Genomic DNA, 24,681 nt, shown 5'->3' on the forward strand with positions numbered 1-24,681 from the left:
TATAAGAGAAAGAATCTATCTAAGAATGAAGTGAAAAAATCCTCCCATTCTATGGATCCTGCATCAACTAACCTCTCTGACTTACACTGCTTGAACCAAGTGTAAGAAACATCCTGCAACTGATATATATAGCTAGCTCAGCACTCTCAATAGCTGAGGATCCTCTTCTGACTTAAACCTAAAAAGAAATGGAGGATTTCTGAGGATACTCTTCTAAACCTGGTCAAGGAATTTTTGAGGATTCTCTTCTGACTTAAAACTAAAAAAGAATGGAGGATTCATTCGGGTGAAGTCCCGAATCCTGGCTACAGCTGAATTGGCCACTGGGTTGGGTGGAACGATAGCTTGTCGTTCATTCTATATAGCAACTGACTAAGCAAGAGTAGTGAATGCAGCTCTGAACTTCGCATAAGAGACATGCTCGCCCAAAGGATCTTCGAGCTGAGGGGCTGACTGATTCCCAGTTCTCTTCTTTGGAAGCATGTTCTCTAAACTGAAGAGAAAGGGATTAAACTGAAAGATTAACTTGAGATAATGCTCACGGGCATGACATGAATACTAAAAAATCAAAAATTATTCCTAAACATCTTTTAGCCTCCTGAACATAAGTGTGGCGCAAAATACACTCATGTATAAGACTTAACTAGATGCAAATTTTAGACTTCCCAGGACCTTATTGAACCTTAAGTTCTGATACCAAGTATGTAACGCCTCGAATTTGGTACCCGAAATGCTTCATGGTGCTTATGGCCTCAAAATACCACAAGCTAACCCATAACTGATATTTGTACATGAATACTAAATAACATCATGTAAAATGCAGAAATAATAGACTGGAACATGCCATAAGGTTCAAAACGGCTAAAACATAATATCTGAGAGTAAAGTATATCAATACCAAAACATGAACTAAAATAAACTGTCTGAACATACTGTAGTTTGAAAAGCCTCTAACTTACTGAACTATCTGAGTAAGAAGTTGATAGGACATATCCCCAACTAACTCCATCTACTAAAAGCTAAGTTGAATTATTGAAATAAATAATAATATCATCCTCAAATAATGAGGTCTCATAACTAAATCTGGCTTGTAAAATTTAGAGTATTACTAATGGTCTGGAACTCGTGCTTCTGGACCTATGGTATAAAATACGATAGCTTAAATGCATCAGTATAATTGAATGTACTGGTATGCATAGGGTTTAATACATGAATAATGCTAACTGACTATATAACATGAACGTGAGAACACATTCATAAATAAATAACTGTAACTAAATTTGTGATAATGCTAACTACTGAGTCTAAATACTAATAACATGAGTTATAAATAATTGATACTGAGCAACTGTATCTGACAGTCTAGGTTCTGATAGAACTAGGAGAGTTTTGTACTATTCTGAGTTGACTGTATCTAATAGTTCTAAATTTTGTAGAACTATCTAAGTTCTATTACTAAGACTAAACTATCCCTAAATAAAGAAATATGCTAAGTTGGGGTCAAATTTGTAACCCCAATTAGAAGGGAGTCAATATCGTGCCACCGGTAAGGACAAGTTGTGAGTAACCCTCAACTAGTAGATACTCAAATGAGAATGGTGGGAACCCTCAAATGGTAGGTAAAAAACCTCATCAACCCTCAACTGGCAGGTTAGATAGCTCTACCTATACTAGCTATGTAGTTCTAGAATGCTAGGATTGATTCTATGAATCACACCCTCTACTGGTAGGTGAGTTCCCATCATTGGGTTTACTCGGTGCTAAATCCTATTTCCTTCTGAATAGATGATTAACTAAGCTTAACTGGACTGAGTTAACTGAGTTCCATTAACTGGCGAAATACTACTACTTATTACTGAATTAATGAGCTTTTCTGAGTAGCATGACTGACTAAGTTCTATTGACCATGGCTTGACTGAGAGTATCATGAAAATATGACACTGACTCTAGGCGCACATCTAAGTTGCCGGTTACAAGTACCCCCAGCACTCGATAGAAGAAAACTGACAAGGACAATGTTCTTGAATATATTACCAACATCAACAATCCACAAAATAATAAGTTGGGAATTTCATGAAGCACATGGTAGGAATGCATATAATAAGTATCATAATTTCATTCTCAAACATCATGAGCATTCCAACAAATATCTATATTGCACATCATTATCATGGGAGTCATTTGAACATAAGGATAAGACATGCATTTATCATATGGGTTACAATTGAGCTATAATACATAATTTCTATCGCCATAGGCATTGTATCAAAAACCTTACATTAACAACTTAAGGCATAGGTGAAATCATCAAATTACACATTATGAACAACTCCATTCATGGATTTTAACTTTCATCCTAATGTAGTTTCTTGAAAACACGTAAAGATTCTAACTTGGGAATCGTACAACAAGATAAGAATCATTACAAAACAACCCATAACATAAACATCATGATTTATAATTTGAAATAGGGTTCTTGAGATTTATGGATGAAAGGAATCCCTAAATCAACACTATGAATACCTTTGATGGTTAGAATTTTCTAAGTCTAGGACCCCTTGAAAAGTTTAAAGGACTGAATTAAGATCAGAAGTTTTGCGAGGTCTTACATACTTCTAAGTGAATTATCACTTCTTATACTAGGAACTGGGAGTGTATATCATTTTATATAAAGTACGTAAATATGGGCTTAGATTGTAGAGTGGACTTTTAAGGCATGAGTAGAGCGTCGAAGTGACCAAAGTAAAAAATTTGTACTAAGATAAGAATAGGTCAGGCATCTTCCTCCCCTAGTGTTTTTCTAATACATGACATCGCTACTAGAATTTGATAACCTAACTTGATTATTTGTTCTACTATCTCCCCCTTAGATTTAAATCATAGTTCTATGTCTATGGACCTCTGCAATAAACTCTGAACTGAACATCAGTCAATCTACTGTAGAGCTCGAGATATAATCAGTACATAGAAATACTAAACTCCTTCTGAAAGACTATACCTAAAGGCATAAACCTATTGTTACTACTTCCTTCAGAGATAAAACTCTTGACTTTGTATATCCCTAATAGTCCTCATATATTAACTTAAATGATAATTAACTTAGTCTTGTGAAGTATTATAAGACCTTGAGTGCACACCTTTTCCTTTCATAATTTAAATATCCATTCTCTTTTAGCTTGATCATCAACAATTCAATCTTAGATTCTAACAATTAATATGGATAGCCATGCAACTTCTCAAGCACTAATACCACTTACTACTACTAGATAGGAGTCATGAAACACTAATCCACATAGAATTTTATGAATATACTCAACCTTAACATGATTCTTTATCTTTTTGGTCATTGCCTAATCTCTATCCTAACTAAAGCATTAACATACTCTAAGTCCCCCTTCCATAACTGGAAAATATCATTCAAAGTTCTATTATACAATATACCCAACACCTTTCTGGCCTCACGGACGTATAATCTACTAAAATTGGATAAACACTTACCCATCTTAACTTATGCTATATTTTTAGGCTCATGTACTTAACTCTAGGTCATGCTGACATAATATTCTGAGAAGGGATTTGAGAGCACATCTGACTTTGGCAAACTGCATGATTTGCATAAATAAAGGAACTAATTGGATCCTTTCGAGCCTGCGTTCATTCTAATAACTGTTTGTGGAGACTATTCAAGAAAACTCTATTGGTAGGAATTTAAGCTTGACTACTTCTATTACCTCAAATTTAAGGCATGATCGGTATGAATAGAGTAATGTAAGAATCTGAATAAGTTTATTAGAGAATATCTCTACTACATGATCTAAGATATGAAAGGAGGGAAATATTTCTTAAATACCTTGTAGCCTCTCAAAAAAAGTACAATATCTTTGTACTATTCCGCTAGACTCTACTATACATGGTTTCAAAAACACCTTAGGACACTTGAAACTTGTGCTTTGATACCAAGTTTGTCACAACCCGAGACTTTCCCTAGTCATACACCCGTTCTTAGAACCACAAGTAATCCTAAGATAACCCATGATATCGGCATAAAGTTTGAGCAACTGATTCAAACAAAAATAGAAGATACATTTACGGACCAAAAACATAATCATGAGAAAAGTTGATTTTATACATTTACTATTAAAAAGTTTATTTACAACATCTGCATTCTAAAAAGAAAGAAAAAATAATTATTATAGCCCTAGTTGTTTCTTTATGAAGCCCCTACTAAAAATGACTATAGGTAATCAAGACATGACCCCAACTATCCCATATCAATACGTACAAATAAGAAAATAAAGTACAAGAACTACAACTAAATTGAGTCCGCTAAATAAGAGAACTCATTACCTGTTAGCTGAAAGCTATGCTCTGCGTGATTATGATCTTCAGAGTAAGCACCTAAATCTATATCACATAAAAAATATAGGCAAAAGAGGTATGCTATTAGTACTTTAGAATATACTGAGTATGTGAGATATGCCCTATTCATGAAAATGCTTAGAACATGCTTTAAAATTGAGGACATAAACTATTTGCTAAAATATGTATTTAAAACATATATGTACATAAAAGTTGTAAGTCATAGTGAAATTTCTAAATCATATGTTAAAATATTTCAATAAATGAGGAAGTGGTAGAAACATGAATATTATATTTAATCTTAAGTTAGGGTTAAATATGTTGTATAACTATACTGAGGGTCATATATAAATACTGGTTCTGAAACTAAGGGTGTGAACTGATGCAATAACCAAGTATAAACATGTACTGAATGAAACTAAATAAAGAAATACAGGGTCATGCATAATCTGAAGTTGAAACATAAACTGAGGAATGTGGGAGCTAAGATTATAAACATACACCAACTAGATAACATCGGGGTCCAACCTGTAACCCTAATTGGAAGGGTGCTCGTACCTTGCTAAGGGTACTAATATTGGCTGGCGTGAATTTCTAAACTGATGTCCCAAAGGACTAGTGTGTCATTCTTTAACTGGTGGGTGACCCCTCATAACCCACGGTGACACCGTAGTTATGGAACTTAGGGACTTCTACTAAAGGTCTCAGTCTTCAACTGACGAGTGAGCCTTTATCCCTACATTCATTCATAGCTAAGTACTACACCTAATTAAATGATACCGAAAGATGTATAGCTCATTGTACTTATGTTTCAAAAATATCCAAAATGGATTATTTCAAGTTCTCAAGACATGTAAATTGATATATACATGAATTTGTGGGTACGAGAGTCTACAACCCACCAGCTCTGAATAATATGACTAAATAGTAGAATTCTACTATCTGAATATAATAGGAAATTTCATAACTCAAGTTCAAAATCATGAATTACCAACATACTAAGAGTTCATAATTCTAAGCATGAAAAAGGCTAAATTTTATGAGAAAACATGGTTTGTCAACTAATATGGATTGAAACTTGCAAAATCATGATAAATAGAATTTAATAGTCTTAAAAGTGATAAATCTCATATACCATGATCATATGCTTGAAACCTTTACTAATATCCTGTAAATCATACATCGATTTTAGAATAGTGTGAATAATATAATATGGGCCTTAGAAACTATAACTAATCATTAAAATCTGCTTATGAGTGACAAATATGTTACAGAGAATTAAATTTAGGCTTAGAGTAATAATTGGGTGAAGCCCTTGTTTATGAAGATCATAAAATTCATGAACAAAATCATAATTTGGGAATGAGTATGAAAGGATACCCTCATTGCATACCCACATACTAGATTACTTTCGATTCTTAAATTGAAGTTTTAAGGATTTGAACTTGGAGATGAAGAAGCCTAATTTCTTGCTTTAGAGGAGTGGAAATTGCATGTTTCTTGAGTAATTCATGTGTTGTGTTGAGAAGGATGGGTTTAAAGTTGTTTAGGCTTCATATTCAGCCATAGAATAGCTAAAATAACATAGTTTTTAGCTTAAAAGATTGTGAAAAGACCAAAAAACCACTTAAAACTGTCTGAAAAACACCTGGAAGTTATCCCGATAAATCTAGAAATAACTCGTTATGTCAATCCATAAGACATTGCTTGAGTCATTATTAGAGGACCCAAATTTGGACCCTACTTCCATGGCAACGACTCCATCTGGCGACCCGTTATGGCTGACAATTAGTCATTGTCAGAGTCTTTGTCACTGGCAGCTTTGACAGTATATCAGTAATTTAGACATAACTTTTTACTTCGTTGTTGGATTAAGAAAAAATTGGTGGTATTCAAAATATAATTCAATCATATATCTTATGGTAGGTCTTGACTTCAAAGTCTAGTAGTCCTAAAGTTATTCTCATTTGAAGCTTACTATAGTTATATTCTTCACAAGAATTCAAGCATTAAAAGATGTTTTGACTTGTTGATAAACTAGGAGCTTTGTGACCTTAATATGTATCTAAATCACTAGTTAAATTACCAAAACATGAATTTTGTTTTTTCATATACTTGAAGCATGATTTAAATATTTTCTTCCATTTTCAGGGTATTATATTTGAGAATCGCCCATGAAGGGTGTGATGAGATTTTAGAGGAAAAAAAATCTCAACCACAGGTATATTAGACAATTTTAGATACTTGGCACATTTAGAGAGGTGGTATATAAGTTAGACTTAACCCCAAATTCTGTTGTTGTTCATCAATTTTTCCATGTTTCTATGTTATGGCAGTATATTTTTGATGAGTCTCATATGCTTGGGCGGGACTCTATTTAGCTATATTAGAGATCGACCTTATTGGAGGAGTTGGTATTCATATTATCCAGGGATGTTAGGAGGTTGCTCTTTCAAGAGATTCCAGTAGTTAAGGTTACATATAGACATTTCCCAGTAAAGGAGGCTACTTGGCAAATCGAGACCGAGATGCGGTCCCCGTATCCTAACCTGTTTGAGCCGTCAGGTACATCCTATCCCCTTTACTTTCACGGAGTAAATTATACTAGTAATGGATATTATAATAATAATCTAGTTCATTTTCTACTTTTCCATGAATTTTCACTATTTAGAGCTTTTCTATACCTTCCCTAAGTCATTGATTACTTTCTAGAGCTGACAATTCAATTATTGGGAAGTTTATTTGGTTTTTAGAGTCAATTCTCTATTTTAAAGTATTCACTGGTAAGAATTTGATTTCAAGCATAAATTTTAGGTAAATGACCCCATATACCAGTTCTAAGAAATCCATCAGCACCGAAATGATTAATGAGTTTGGGTCCTAAGGCTTCCGAACTCATTATAGGCTATCGGCTAGAATTTGATAAAAATGGCTCATGGGTGTGGACATTTTGCTAATACAACCACGGATTGAAATTTTAACAGTGTCATTGAGTTTGGAATGTTGTATTTGATAGGGTAGCATAGTTCACTTGCATTTTTGGGATTTTGAATAAACCTCGAGAGGTTGTAGAAACTTGTAAAAATTTCTAAGTTTCAGCTAGTGCACTCACTTGGTGTATCCACTAAAGCAGCTCCTTGGTCACTTTAGCATAGGCTGCTTTAGCAGCCAGTTGGTCACCTTAGCTACCATGGCTTCCCTAATCGAGCCTCTTTAGCGCTGGTATGACCACTAAAGAAAATACATCTTTAGTGGTATCCTGTCCACGATAATGGTATGTTAGGCTAAGTGGGTACCACTTTAGCGGTACTAAACAATAAAATGGACAGTTAAGCAGCATATGGGAGGCCATTAAATTCCCTAATTGCCCTATTTTCTCCCAATTTTCCTCTAGTCAAGGAGTTAAAATTCCCTAGAGAGTGTGGAAAATTGAGCGAGTGATTATTGAGAGATTTTTGGGTGTTTTGATCTTGGATTACACGTTTATTCATCAAAATCTTTGTAAGTTACCCTTGAATTCTTTGTTAGTTCTTCAATTTATTTCCAAAATCCCTAGATTCTTGTTGAGTAGATTGAGGCATCATTTGAGCTAGGAATTTACCCATTCTTGAGGGTAAATTTTCCTTAAACATAGAGGGACACATTGACAATTTCAAATGTGTGATTCTACAAAAGGCCACCCCATGGGATTTTGACTAGATTTTAGACCTAAAGTATAAAAATGGAATATTGGTACCTGTTACGCGCAAGCACACACGTAAGTGCACATGGTCTCACCAAGTAATAAGTGGCCATTTACAAACCAAGTATCCATCCCTCAAAGACTCGTGTAAACAACTATTCATTACTAGTTCAACTATAAATATTAATCAAGTGCTACGTAAACAAAGATTTTTTGAAAGTTACAACTAAAATAAAATTAATAATTTGGTAAATTAAATGTTTAAATAGTCAATAAGGACAAGCCTAAGGTTGAAGAACTATGAATAATTATACTATGTCATAGAATATCATTGGTTAGGTTACTTATCATTATTGTTGGTTCACAGGATCTATACTATGACTATAGCCTTTTGATCCTCTAGTCAATTATCTAACATAACCCCAACACTGGCCTAACCCTTGTGGAGGATGCCCATATGGAAGTACGACAGATACTTTGACCTGTTGTAATAAGGCACAGTTGCATTCCTTTTGAAATATAGCATAATCGTATTTCTGATTTTGGTTTCTTCTTTAGGAGAGATTATTTCCTTATATTATTGGGCAAGAAAAAGTAGGAATAGAGTTCCTAGTAGGCATTGTTCAGACCGAATAGTCCAAACTTGTGTTCAAGTGCTCTGATAAGCATGGCGGTTTGGGGAGCAGCTGAAGCAACTTCTGGTCGGATAACATATGGTAATTTTGGAGCTTAGGTTAGGTCATCCTTTACAGATTGATGTTCTGGTGGGTAAGCATTTGTGTGACCAGATTTAGAAAAGGACGTCATCAACATCTGTGGGTTGACCTCATATTGAGTAGCCCCAGCTTCCCTTTTTTTTATAGATTCTATAGTCACAGTCAGTCTTGAATGGGTAATGTCCTGAGAAAGGTGGCAGAGGGGAACGGAGGACTATCGGCGAGAGTAGCTAGGCAGCTAGCAATAGACTCTAAATTTTTCAACATAATATGTGTTTTCATAACCATGTAGGCAGCATGCCATAAGAAATCAAAGCATCCATCGACACCATATACATAGAGCCTAACCTTTCCAATATAACAGGCAATTCACGACCATAAAGGCAGAATTCAATAAAAAATTAAAGCTTTAATCAACACACCATAGCCTTCTTACGACTGAGCTACACATCCTTAGAGATGTTTTTCTTGTTAGCGACAAAGAATTCACAACCCACAAAGGTATGGCATGACTTTGGAACTACAAGCTATACATCAAGGACGATTTTCCTTGGCAACAAAGACGTCGCAACCCAAAGATGGGATAGCTTGACTTTGCGAGTCTTAGAACACATGAAATCCTTATCTCCTTCGTACAAGACTGTTTCGTATTTGGCATAAATGGGACTTATGGAGGCTCTCCTTAGCTTATTTCCCTTAAGTGCCTACAAAACTAAAGGTTTACTAAGGCAGACCTAAGATCTACGTATTCTTGATAAGATAATGAATCAATTTAGAAAGTTATGGCATAGACTAAGAAAATTTCATTTCATATACATTGATAGGACTTAGACATCTATGTTGCATGGACAAACCCAACTTCGTTTCATATACATGGAAATTACCTTCAGATTTCTATGTTGCAGTCATGTGAAGTACCTCACCAAAGTAATTCCTTACCCCACTACTCTGACTTAAAGGATCGAAGTACCCATTCCTTTGGAAGAGAGAAAGAAAGCGCAAGAGAGTTTAGACAACAAACATCTTTATTGAAAATAGAGACATTATACAAGAGGTTTTTAGGTAGAGAGAATGATGCCCTCTGCCTACAGGCCTAGGCTTTCTTTTATAGGAGAGGGAAGCTTACTAGATAAGCTAGACTACGGATAAAAATGAAATAAGATATAAAATACAAAAATATGTCAGTCTCAGAGTCTTCATCGTCTATGTCTTCTATGACTAGTTTACGTAGATCCTTGGAAACATTACATTTGTCTCCAACCATCAACAAAAATTTTTCATGAAAGAATCTATCCTTATGAAGTAAATGTGTTAACAGAAGAACAAGATCTGTGTTCCACATATATACCTATACCAAACCCATACTTTGCCTTTGCCAGATAAAAGTGTAATCCAGGGTTGCAGATTAATTCATGGTACCAACGGAAGCTAGAAAGAGTTAAGAAATACTTTGATAGAACATATCTTGATCAGTAAATCCTTATGACTCCAATTGAATAGTTTATCACTCTGTAGATGCCGAAGGATTTTTCACAGCAGTTGAAGAGGTATAACTTTACCCATGTTTATTTTGGAGCTATTCAAATATCCTTGACACATCAATGGAGAATGGGATAGTCAATAAAGACATGCCTTTCCCTTCTTGATACTAAAGTCGGAGAATACCAACGTGCAAAATTGGGCACCCTAGAAATCACCATGGACTCAGGATCAGCCGTTGTTACCATGTTCCCTAATTTTAAGATGTCCCTCTCCTAGCCATATCTTATAAAGAAATTAAGGCTTTAATTCCAAATCCTTGATGTCCCAACAAACTATAGCCCTACGCAAACAACCTTACACCACAAAATAGTTTGGCAAGTCCAAAACCACAGAAATAACTTATCCCTTTCAGGTGGCCACCACTCGTTGTCCTTAACCATAGTTGTCATCAAAAGAATGACCCAGTGTATCCAAATCCCAAAAGATATCTTCATGGAATAAATTCTCTCAATTATTCCAAAGTCATGGCCTAGAAGTTATGAGATGATGAGATTTCATCCTCAACATCTCCGAAAACCAAAACCTATATTTGTTAGAAAACCTTATAAGAAATCACTGCCCGTCCATATGCATACCCTTGTCGACACCTTTCCGAATGCAGAGAATTCAGATCCGATGAATATATTAGGTTTTCTCTCTAGTTCCATAAATGAACAAGATTGGATCTAACATTTTGGTCAAGATGGAAATACTGTTCACTGGTTCAAAGAACCATTCACAAGACACTGCCTATGGGATATTGACTTTGACTGTCAAAAATACCAAGAGGACTGGTTGAATAATTTTGATGAGGATGAAGATGATCTAGAATGGGATGAGTATCGAGGATTCCAAAAAACCCCATTACCAGAGGCATTCAAATGAAGGAGAAAAAGAACATCCATTAGAAGTCCCCTACAGACCCCAAGAATGGCCACCACTGCCCACTTCATCTAAAAGTAGACCCTCTAAATCCAAATCAAATCGTGAACCTCTAATGTTTATGATATCAAAAACCAGCTCTAATCCCAATCATACCTTTCCACCAAATTACCCATCCAGAAGAATAATCGAAACCACGCTCTAAAGTCACCACATGTTATTCCATCTGTCAGACCAAAGGAGCCAGTAATCCAGCAAGTATTAAATCAACATGCTATACTTATCAGAGCATTGGAACATAGACTATAGACTATTTAATCTAAAAAATTCCCAATAGGATCCTCAATACTATATTTTCTCAACCAACAACCAAAGGGAAATGGCCTCATTGGAAGAACAGATACATCTTTTAAAATACTACTGTGCTGAACTTTAAAATGCTCAAAAAGTCATCATATTTCCCATAATGTATCCTTCACGAGAATCAAGGCAACCCTTTTCCATCTCCCCACCTTATTCATCTATAACAATGCTATTCTCTCCAGCTCCAATAGATGAATAGAAAGAGTTTGACATTTCCAAATTTATATGGGAAAGAAAAGATGCCATGGGAGCCCAAAAAGAAGTAGAGATAGCATAGGAACAGGTAAAAAGGATAAATTATTCTAGAGAGGCTCCGCGTTGTACTGATAAGATAGTCCCAAGATATGTTGCTCCTGCACCAAAACTCATAGACCCAAACAATGACTTTGAGGTCCAAAGTACAGAAATTCAGAGCAACAAGCAACCAGACAAGGTATTGGATTCCACCAAAAATCATCTTCTCTATAGCAGGAGGTCATCCCCAGATGACTCTTCAGAGGACAACTCCATTATCCTAAATTAGGAGACTCTTTGTCCGATATTGTAGATTCTGGGAATGCCACTACTCAACAAGTTATGACAACTAACCCAAAAAAAGAGTTTCTAATAGTCGTAGATAATTTGTATGGATTTGAAACTGAGGAGAAGCAAGAACACTCATCCGTTACTAACTTGTGGATGTATGTTCCAATGATGACACTTCTGATTAAAGTATACAAAAAGAAGCTTCATATGTTCATGCTCTAATGCATACCAACAATTCTGATATTGTTAATAATGGTGCTTTACCACATAGCAATGATCCTAATCCTGCTAATGTTGAATCTATAGTAAAAGAAGACTATGCACCAATATACATGAACCACTCCAAGGAACTAGAGGTCTTCGAAGTTATTGATGACCAAGACAGAATAATGAATGACCTAATCCCAGAAAGAAGGCCAAATCTAGGTACACCGATAAGGACTGTGGGAATCAAATTTCACACCTTCACCCTTGACGACATCAAGATCTCAAACTGGCCCCAACAAATCCAGGACTTCTACACTTTGATGTCTACGAAGAATTTGGCTGAGCAGGAGAAATAAATAATACTCTTAAAGTTCACATCCAGATTCTCTGGCATACTCAAAGACTGGTGAAATGCTCTTGGGATTTTTTACAAGAATACCTATTTGATGTCCAAGGACATTGCCTTCAATATCAGGATCCTACATGAGGTATTCTACAGAGACAAGAGCTAGAGATAACAGAATTTTTAGTGATAGATTTTAGAGGTAAAGTTCCTATTATTCGACAGAAACTGCATCGATATCCACTTCTAAAAGTTGAAGAAGATCTACTTTGAGTTGGGAAGAGATCCCAGCCTAAAGCAAGACTTCATCTTATCACTGCCAAAGATGATAGAAGGCCACACAATGATGATTTGGAAGGAGAAGTGGATATTAACTGTGACTATGTAACGCCCTGATTTTCTGGAACTGAAATGCCATACGGCGCTCATGATCTCAAAGCTCACAAGATGACCCTTTTTTGACATCTGTATCTGATCACTACATAATATACTAAAATAAATATGGAAAATAGGCGAAAACTTTCCATACGGTTCAAATATCTAAAAATACTCAATACTAAAAACTGAATACTAATACATCTGTTCGAAAAGCCTTTAAACTTATCTGAACTATGGAGTTTATGGGATATGTCCCCATCTAACTCCATCTACTAAAAACAAACTGATTCTAATGCCACAATAAAATAAGGATCATTATCAAATAAAGAGGACTCACAGCTACATTTATTGCTGCTGACTGAGTCTGGACTGCTAAGGGTGCTCTGGATCTCGTGCTCTGGAACCTATGGTATAAAACACCATAGCACAAGAGGAAAGTATGCTTCAGTACTTTGAATATACTGGTATCTTAGATGAGGTGAGGCTAAATGAAAGGGCTTATGCATTAACATAGCTTAACTGAATAACAAAAGAGTACTGAATGAGGACATATGTATGAATGCACAAACCAAAACTGGAATTGCAGTAACACTGAATACGAACTCTAAATATTGGCTTTTGAATGCTGACTTACTGATGACTGAGTCTACTAGTATTGATGTCTGAGTGTAGTAATACTGAGAGATAGAATAATTGAGTCTATTGAGATTGATGTCTAATCTTACTCATACTGATACTGATTTATTATATCTGAGATCAAGCCTATATAACGGCTGACGATGGATTTTATTGGTAATGATTCCTGATACTTGATAAACTAAATTTGAGATCAATCCTATATAATAGGTGACCTATGAGTCTACTGATAATGAATATGATTATCTGAATTTGAGATCAAGCCTATCTACTGGGTGATCTCTGAGAGGTAGTCAAGCTTAGTATAATGGGTTACTCTTCAGCTGAATTCTATTACTGAGACTAAATCTAAAACTGAGACTGTGGGAGGTAGTCATCTAACCGATATGCCCCTTCTAGCTTCTTTAGGGTCCAACCTGTAACCCTAGTTGGAAGGGTGTCAGTACTGTGCCACGAGAAAAGACACTTCTTTCTAAATCGAGGATGCCATGACTAATATATTGGGTGACACCTGGTTGGAACCAAACCTAATATAACAGGTGACTCCGAGGAGGTAGTCAAGCCTAATATGATGGGTGACTCATTATCCTGCATTGTTTATACAATTTTAGAGTGCAGGGATTGTTATTAATGACTCTGCCTAAAATAATGGGGAATCCATCATCGCTACCCTTGCTCGGTGTTGAATCCTACTCCCAACTGAATAGATACTAAACTGATTCCTAGACTATTCTTGACTGAGCTGAATCTATTACTGGTCATCTTTGTTGACTGAGCTGGTTGAATTTACTTAGTTCTGTTATCTGAAAAAATGCTACTAAATTCTTGTTAGCTTACTGAGTTTCACTGAAGCCTGAACTGAATATTGGATACTACTGAATACTATTGAATCGGAACAAAATACTGAGTTGGATAAGACTGATACTGAGACTAAATTAAACTAGTACTAAGATTACTGAATTTTCTTAAGTTCTATACTGGCTAAATTTTACTGATCATAGCATGACTAAAATTATCTTGAGACTAACTCGGCTCTAGACATGCTGCTAAATTTTTGGGTATAAATACCACCAAGACTCGATAGCTTAAATAAATAAGACAGGACCACACTTGAGTATCATGACAATGGGCTTTCATTCACAACACAATCAATATGATATCTCATCAATCACTTGAATGTCATAAACATGTAAATGTATAGGGAATGCATACTATTACCTCGTAGTTGTTCAATAAGGAATACACATGGATAAGAATGCATGCAACTTATCATAATACATTCACTAAGGCATTTCAACAAACACTTGGCATGCACTAGTTATCACATAATTGGGGATTTCATGCTTAAAATACTAAAGAACGCACTATTCTCGTTACTTAAGCATTCAATCAAACATATGGGGAGCATGCTATGGTTATACCACAGATTCTATACTTAATTATCATGAATACATCATTATCATGCAACTTGAAGAGGGTTTATAATGAACATCATCCAATTCATCACGTACTAGAATCAACTCTTGAAATTAGTAGTCTAAATCATGAATTAAAACTCAATAATAACATGAACTTCAATTTCAATTCACATGAATCATGAAAACTCACAAATATAAGATCTTTGAATTTATAAAAGGATTCTTGAACTTCTTGGGTGGAAGGAACCCAAGAATCAACATCTTCATGCCTTTTTATATTTTTCTCAAAAGATTTATGGAGGAATCTTGATGTCTTCGGTCTTGAGCTATGAACCCTAATGGTTGTTCTTGAAGAAAATTGAGAGAAAACTAGTATATTTGGGTGAAATAATGAGAAATCTCGTGTTAACGAGTATATATAGGGGTAGAAAAATAACCGTCTTGCCCTTGGAATTAAAATCCAGAACTGGAAAAATCCTGATTTTACATACTGGCACGACGTGCCATAATCGCGCCAGCTTACTGGAAATTGGACAATTGGGAAACTGAGCCTTGGTGCGATGGGTGAAAATCGTGTTGCCACCTTGGTTGCGAACTGGAAAGCCACCGTAATATGCAGGAATTGCGGAGGCTTACTACATTTTGACAATTGTTATTTTGGCTTGCTCTACAATGCCCTAAAGTACCAGGTGGTACACTGTCTTACTAAAATGGTTCTAACTCTTCGCCCAAGTTTCGGATTTGGGTAAATTTGGTATTGGTGGAAGTCTTATTCAATTTTCCAAGAGATAAAAAGCCAAAATGTTAAAAATTTCACATGTAATAAGATATATTCATCATTAAAGCAAGATCTTTGATGTTTTAGGGATGAATTTGAACTAGGAGAAGGTTGGGGTATTACAAATCTCCCCCTTGGGAACATTCATCCTCAAATAAGACTGATTAAGATGATAATGATAGCAGGTTGAACTTACTTACTGGACATGAGTATGAGAAACATGACTATATAATTGGAACTACTGATATACTGATATTTCATATTGAACATGTATATCTAATGTATGGAATACACGACTAAAGCTACTCATAAGCTGAATTCTCGTAATGCACATGCATATCTGATGCATGGATTCGTGACTGAGTTTCTCTCATTAATGTAGGACTATATACACTAAAGCACTGAACATGCATATCTAATGCATTAATACATATTTGATTCTTGAATGCTTGACTGAGTATGCAATGATAACTGGTGCTAACTACGTAAGGAGAGTCTGAACATGCAAATGAATAAGTCTAAGTACATGAAAGCATCAGGATATTACAGGGTATCTCCACCTTAGAACTCTATTTCCCTCTAAGAACACTTTGCTGAAATACTGGGGCTGTGCACGGGGCACCTATGAACTAGGTCATGATTGATCGTCTAAAATATGAAACTAATGCATGACTCATGAGCTGAACCTATACTCGCAACTACTAGGATACTCTATCTTGGAAAAGTTAAATTCTTGGAGATTTTTGATAGCATGATCAGGTGAAGAACTAAAATAACAAACTATGCGAATCTGACTATTCGATTGCTAAACTGACTTGCTTGCTCTACTAACTAACTCATGCTGAAAACTTAAGCTCAAAATGGGAGAAAAGGATTTAAGGATGCATATCATAGATATAAAGGACTCATAACGTACCTAAATCTATATTACGGATCCTTTCCTAATCATGGAGAGTCTGAAGCACATAGAGTTGGTTCTGACGCTGACCACTGGTAGTACTAGGAGCGGCGCCCTGCTGATGCAAATCTCTACCCTTCTAAGATATAATTCTACACTCTGGCCTAGTTTACCACATCCAAAACATACCTAACTATTTGTTCTACACACACCTAGGTGATTCTTGCCATACTCTCCACAAAGTGGATAGGTACGAACACTGCTGGCACTACCCTGAGTTTGAGAGCCTGGAGCCCCATCATGACTGATATCCCTAAAATTTAATGAGGGTAAACTAGATGAGGATGGAGCTAGAAATAAAAACTTCTGACTATGCTGAGAACAGTTACCACCCTGTGACCTGCCTCAGAGAAACTATGACTACCTATTCTAGCTTTTTTACTTACTCTTTCTCTTTCTTTCATCTTATCAGCCTTAATCTGCTGCATATACATCATCAGTTTAGAAAGGTCCATATCTCTATTGGGTATAGTAGTCCTACACTTTTTCAACACTAGATCAAATACACCAGTCATAAACTTACTCATACTCGCTCTAGGGTCAGCTATCAAATCAAGAGCATACTTAGCTAACTGATTGAACTTAAGGCAATACTCCCTTAATGTCATGGAGCCTTGCCTTAGGTTCATAAACTCTTCTACCTTAGCTTCTATCATTTATAGCAGGGAAAACTTATCTAGAAAGGTATCCTAAAAATCTTGCCAAGTCATGGGAGTTGCATCCTCCCCTCTACTCTTCTTCCACATCACTACCCAATCATTAGAAATATCCTTCATCCTATAGGATGCTAACTCTACATTCTCCTCGTTAGCAACATAGATAATCCGGGTGATCTTCTTCACCTCCTTAAGATAAAGCTGTAGGACCTCAACTACTACTGACCCAAATAATTTTGGTGGGTTCATTCTCATGAAATCTCTGATTTTAGCTGTGGCTGAACCCCTATTTTGTTGAAGTGGGACTACAGCCTGACGGTTACCCTGAACATTAGTCTTTAAAGCTTTGGCTAGTGCTTAAAAAGCTATTCGAAACACTAGATATGACACATTCTCATTCTCAGGATCTACTAGCTGAGGTGGCTAGTGATCAACCCTATGGGTATTATCTCTGTGAGGAGTCATAAACTGTAAATAAAAAGGAGAATGGATCAAACAGAGAATCAACTGGAAATTATGCATACATGCACGACATAAACATTGAAAGAAGGGAAACTTTTCCTAAAAAGATCTTATAGCCTTCTGTACATAAATGTGGCGCACAACACACCCATGCACAAGACTCTACTAGATGCGACTTTTCAGACATCCTAGGACACCATTGAACTTTAGGCTCTGATACCAAGTTTGTAACGCCTAAATTATCTAAAACAGGAATGCCACACGGTGCTCATGATCCTAAAGGACCACAAGCTAACCCTTTTCTGATATTTGTACCTGAGCACTTTATAAGATACTAAAATAAATGTGGAAAACAGGCAGAAACTTGTCATAAGGTTCAAATATCTAAAAATACTCAATACTGAATACTAATACATTTATCTGAAAAGCCTTTAAACTTGTTTGAACTTTGGATTTGATGGGACATGTCCCCAACTAACTTCGTCGATTGAAAATAAATTAAGTCTAAATCCATAATAAAATAAGGATCATTCTTCAATGAAGAGGACTTATAGCTATATCTGTTGCTGCTGAATAAGTCTGGACTGTAAAGGGTGTTCTGGATCTCACGCTTTGGAACCTATGATATAAGACACCATAGCATAAGAGAAAAATATATGTTAGTACTTTGAATGTACTGGTATGCTAGATGAGGTAAGGCTAAATACAAGGGCTTATGCATGAACATATCTTAACTGAATAACATGAGAGTATTGAATGAGGACATATGCATGATGTACAAACCAAAACTGGAATCGCAGTAACACTAAATATGTACTCTAAATACTGGTTTCTGAATACTGACTTACTAATGAATGAGTCTACTAATACTGATGTCTGAGTTTACTAATACTAAGAGATAGAATAACTGAGTCTATTGAGATTGATGTCTAATCTTGCTGATAGTAATACTAATTTATTAGTAGTCATCATGACCAGGGACTTTCATTCACCATTACAATCATTGAAGCATCTCTTAAAGCACATGGGAATCATAAACATGTGATAGTATAGAGAGACATGCTATTGGCTAATATTTCATTTAACAAGGTCTTATAACAAACACTTGTCATGCATTGAAGAGCACGTAATTAGGGTATTTCATGCTAATATTTCACAACTCCTGCACTAAGGATTTTCAACAAACACTTGGCATGCATAAACTTATACAAAATTGGGGATTTCTAGTCAACATACTATAATGTCTCTAATTCCTTCACATAAGCATTTTATCAAACATATGGGGAGCATGCTTTGGTTATTCAATAATTTCTACACTTAATTGACATAAATACATTGCTTAACATGCAACTTGAAAAGGTTTTACCATGAATATCACATACTAGGATCAAACCTTAAAACTATATAACCAAATCATGAATTAAAACTCAAAAATAACATAAACTTCAACTTCAATTCACATGAATCATAAAAACTGATAAATATAAGATCTTTGAATTTAGAAAAGGATTCTTGAACTTCTTGGGTGGATGGAACCCAAGAATCAACATCTGCATACCCTGCTACATGATTCTCAAAATATTTACGGAGGAATCTTGATTACTTGGGTCTTGAGTTATGAACCTTAATGGTTGTTCTTGAAGAAAATTGAGAGAAAACTAGTATATTTGGGTGAAATAATGAGAAATCTCGTGTTAAAGTGTAATATAGGGGTAGGAAAATGACCATCTTGCCTTTGGAATTAAAATTTAGAACTAAAAAAATCCATATTTTACATGCTGGCATAATGCGCCATAGTCGCGCCAGCTTACTGGAAATTGGACAATTGGAGAATTGAGCCTTGGCGCGACAGGTGGAAATCGCGTTGCCACTTTACTTGTGAACTATAAATACATTGAGATGCAGTGGAATCGTAGAGGCTTACTAGATTTTGAAAATTACCATTTTGTCTTGCTCTGCGATGCGCTAAAGTGCTAGGTGAGACACTGTCTCACTAAAATGGCTCTAACTCTTTGCCCGAGTGTCGGATTTGGGAGAATTTGGTATCTATGGAAAGTGTATTTGATTTCCCATGAGATAAAAAGTCAAAATCTTAAAAATTTCCCATGGAATAAGATATATTAATCTTTTTGAAAAGATCTTTGATGTTCTAGAGATGAATTTGAACTAGGAGAAGGGTGGGGTATTACAGACTGTCAGAAATGCTAATAGCATTCCTGCAGTCTATTAGTATGATGGATAATATTGATATGAACTCAAAGAGTATCATGTATTTATCCCACTCACCCAGATTCTTCATAGCCATCCAAGTGTATAGGTCCTTGATCCGCTGAGGCCAGGCTGAGATCTTTATATCGTTGAGGGAGAAGGAGTGAAATCTAGTTCCCACAGTCTTTGCCGGTGTTCTTGAATTGATCACATAGGTATATTCTTATCCTAAATTCAAATTATAACTCCATTCAGTTGGAAGATTACAATTATATTTTATCTATCCCATGTTCTATCTCTCGGGTTCACAAGATGATTATATATGTATTCTAAGGGTATTGAATCCTTAAAATAGAAATAACAAGGATAAATAAACCAAAAATATTGATAAATAAAAAAAAACAAGCCAATTCATAACAATAATACTTATGTTCTTAGCCTTAATCCCGAAAAATGGTGTTTAGCCAACTATAGACATAACCTTAATCATAATGAATGAATACATGTTAAAATATATAAAAAAAAACCAAATAAATGAAATGAAAACCCTAATTAAAGTGTTCTCCATCCTCCCTTAAAGTCCCAAAGTCGTCCAAGGTGTGAATCATAACAACTAAGTTTCCTATTTATCCTTGGACACAAGCTACCGATTTTTATATAGGGGCATGTCACATCCTTATTGTAGCTCATAGGGTCGGTGGAGCTCCCTAATCATGGTGATATACTGTTATTTGTCATTTATGATTCTCCTAGGGTCTGTGGTATGCCAATGACTCCAAAACATCCGTTTTTTGTCAAATCTTATCCCGTGTGTTTCTCTATCCTTTCCTATCCTTCTGGTTGTGATTCCACATGATTTATAGATTGTAAATCAACTATATATCATATTTATCAACTCAAAAATCATCCTATATCATCAAAAACCATATAATAGAGCTCAAAACAAAATACAATCCAAGACGATAAACTAGTAACTTAAGCAAAGAGTACTAGTTTTGTCCTTTTAATCTTTAACTTAGTTTTTTTTCTCTTGCCTTGTTTCAATTGAATCTTAAACACTATAAACAAGTTATTACACTAATACTTACACAATTATACCCTTATCAACTCATTACACACACTAAATTCCATTGAGATCAACTAGTATAAAACACAGCTCAAGCTAGTAACACTAATTTTCTCATCTAAACTTTAAGTGACCAAATTGATTCCAAACTTGTTTGAAGCACACCTTAAACATTATAATCAAGTAGTTTAACAATAATATGCCTAATAGTACAAATATTAACTAATTAATAACTCCAGAAGTCCTCAAAACAAGGCAAATTAAGATCAGATAACAAGACTTACGTGCGTGAATACATCTAAGATCATCACCCCACACTTAAAGCCTTTTTCGTCCTCGAACAACTCTTTACTATAAGAATAATAATCAGAGAAGACTCCACATTTCTATTACAAGAAAGACATTCAAGCTAGTACAACAGTGAATACACAGATAGCAAGTTTTTACCTTAAACATATTATACACACAATTGAAAGCTCAAGAAGACTACTCCAAAACATCCTAAATCAAGAATTAACTCGCCAAGTTGGAAAATTCATGCAAATTACTCAATAAAAGAGATCATAAAAATCACCCAACTATCATCAAACATGTGCCCTCACACAAAGAGAGTTACCCATATCTACTCATATAAATTCAATTAGTCATGGAATGGGCACAAGAATCAAATTACGCTCACTCTCTCAAAGAATTCACAAATTATACAAGATAACTATAGGCTTTTCCTTAGTGTAGTACTTAACTAATATTAAAATTTATGGACTTACGATCAAATAGGTCTTTAAGGGTTGTAATGTAGGCTAAGGGACAGGTAGTAACTATATGCTAAAATTAGTGAGTAACCTCCTCATCGCTTTAATACATCACATGAATATTAAGATCTCTCTATTTTCAACCAATTCACCACTTTTCTCTACACCCATCTTTTATCTTTCCCCATCAAGTTAAGCTCATCCACAAATAACATGGAGGGAGGATTATTCATAAACTCAAGATCAAATTTTTGTATAAACTAGAAAATATTTTTATTACACAACTCCCAACCACAACATGTATCAATTTCACAACACCAATAGCAACACAACCTGAACTGAGGCCTTTTCCTAATGGGCAATCTCAAGTCCAACTGGGACTAGAGACCACCCCCAATACCTAACTCAATCAACCAACCTATAGCCTGAGTTGGATGAACTTTGAACATATAATAAGATAATATATTAACAATGTGGTGACTTTGGGATAAGTCCATATCTGAGGCTAACCCAACCAAGTCGATCCATCTAATAATTGAAACCAAACAACCAATAACCAAGCCAAAATCATAAATCGAAACTAAGATAATGACCCAATATGTATATATATAAATCATAACCAATCCATACCATACCTAACTTTACAGTTGTCCATAGAAAGCCTCTAAACCAGAACAAAAAGTACCTACTCGGGACATGCCCCTGACATAGCCATAAATCGAGTTTATGAAAGACAAAAGTACATAAAGTAATATATGACATGAAATAGATGACTTTTGGACTATAAAAGCTCACTACTTCAATCCAATAGCTAATCACAAAGTCCAACTAGCTAAGTAGGAGAAGTAGAATAGCCCGTTCCTGCATCACGTGGGGATACAACTGCCCAAAGATGGGTTAGCAGGTGAACACTAGCATGCACTCCAGATAAGGATAAAATAATTCAATTGATAAATCCAAGTAAAACCATCTGTATACACATAAACCATACATATATGTATAACCATATCAGGAAAGGAAATTAGGTGTAGTATGCCATTTAAAACCTTAACCTAGGTTATGTAGCTCTGCTGTCCTAAACCACCCACGAGATATATGGGTTCAGCTCCCCCTATAGAAAAGGCCCTAGTATGTAAAGTTGCACAAATATATAGTATGGCATTATGCACATGGTCACTAGGACAAAACCACACATCAAAAAATATAAGTTTCTAGTTTTGATCCCCCTAGGGCCTCCACCTTCCATGATGTAATGCCTAGAGTCTGTACCTCAGACTCTACATGATGCTCATAATCCCAAAGGACCACAAGCTTACCCATGACTGGTTCCTGCTATAATAACTGAATAATAATACTGTAATTATGCAAAAATTAGGCAGAAACTTTCCATAAGGTTCAAAACTATAAGTAAGTACTGAGTACGGTACATCCATACAAATACTAAACATTTGTCTATAAATACTCTAGTTTGAAAAACCTTTACTGTTTGAACATGGAGTTGATGGGACAAGTCCCTAACTAATTTTGACTACTGAAATAAAGTAAGTACTGAAATAATGGAATAATAAATTTGTCCTCGAGCAATAAGGACTTTCCACTAATCTATAGCTGATGGATTGAGCTGCTAAGTATAATTGGGAGCCTATGCATCTGAACCTATGTTTTAAGACATCATAGCATAAAAGAAGGTATACGTCAGTACTTTGAATATAATGGTACGCTAAGTGAGGTAGGCTGATATGCATGGGTTCATATGCATGAACAATAATAATTGAATAACATGAATATAACTGAATGAGAGTATATACATGAAATACATAAATGTAACTGAGGTCATGATGGCACTAGATACAGAGTTTTGAATTATTGATTTACTAATATCTAAGTTTACTGATACTGTATTACTGTTAATTGAGCAACTGTATCTAACAGTCCTAATTCAGTAAAACTATTCTGAGTTCCATACTAAATTGAATGACTATGTCTAACAGTCCTGATTTTTATAGAACTGAACTTAGTTCTATTCTACAGATAAAATTGAAATGGTGGGAGCTAATCATCTAACCGATATGCCCCTTTCTAAATAGATTAATGTCTAATCTGTAACCCCAGTCAGAAGGAAGTTAGTACCGTGCCATAATTAAAGAAAAATTATGAGTTAACACTCTCTGATAGGAAGCTCTTTCATCAACCCTCACTTGCAGAAAAGCTCATATGAGATATAACAACCCTAGTTTGGTAGGAACATATCTCAAACTACTCTGGATATGTAATTTTTCAATGCAGGGATAGCTACTAAGGGTAAAACCCTCGTCTGGCAGGAACGTCCCCATCCCTGGATTTGCTCGGGGCTGAATCCTACTCCTAATAGAATAGACACTGGATTGATTTAAAACTATACTAAGCTAGATTAAACTGATACTAATCATACTATCTAACGAAAATAAACTGAGTTCACTAAGTTTCGTTAACTGATGGAGTACTATTGAATTCTATTAACTGATGGAATACTACAAATTTTTATTGACTAGATGAATTTATTGATGTCTAAACTAAATACAAAATGTAATTATGACTGATTAATGAAGCTACTGTTCATGATAGTACTGAGACTATTCTGTGAATACCACAGCTAAGGTTTTGGGTAATGGATACCCCCAAGACTCGATAGCATGAAAAATAAATCATAGCATAAACTTGAAAGGCATAACCATATGCACTTGATCATAACTCATTCATAGAGATATTCCATCAAACACTTGCATGATAAA

The sequence above is a fragment of the Capsicum annuum genome, unplaced genomic scaffold, assembly GCF_002878395.1.
Source record: "Capsicum annuum cultivar UCD-10X-F1 unplaced genomic scaffold, UCD10Xv1.1 ctg2365, whole genome shotgun sequence".
Lineage (NCBI taxonomy): Eukaryota > Viridiplantae > Streptophyta > Magnoliopsida > Solanales > Solanaceae > Capsicum > Capsicum annuum.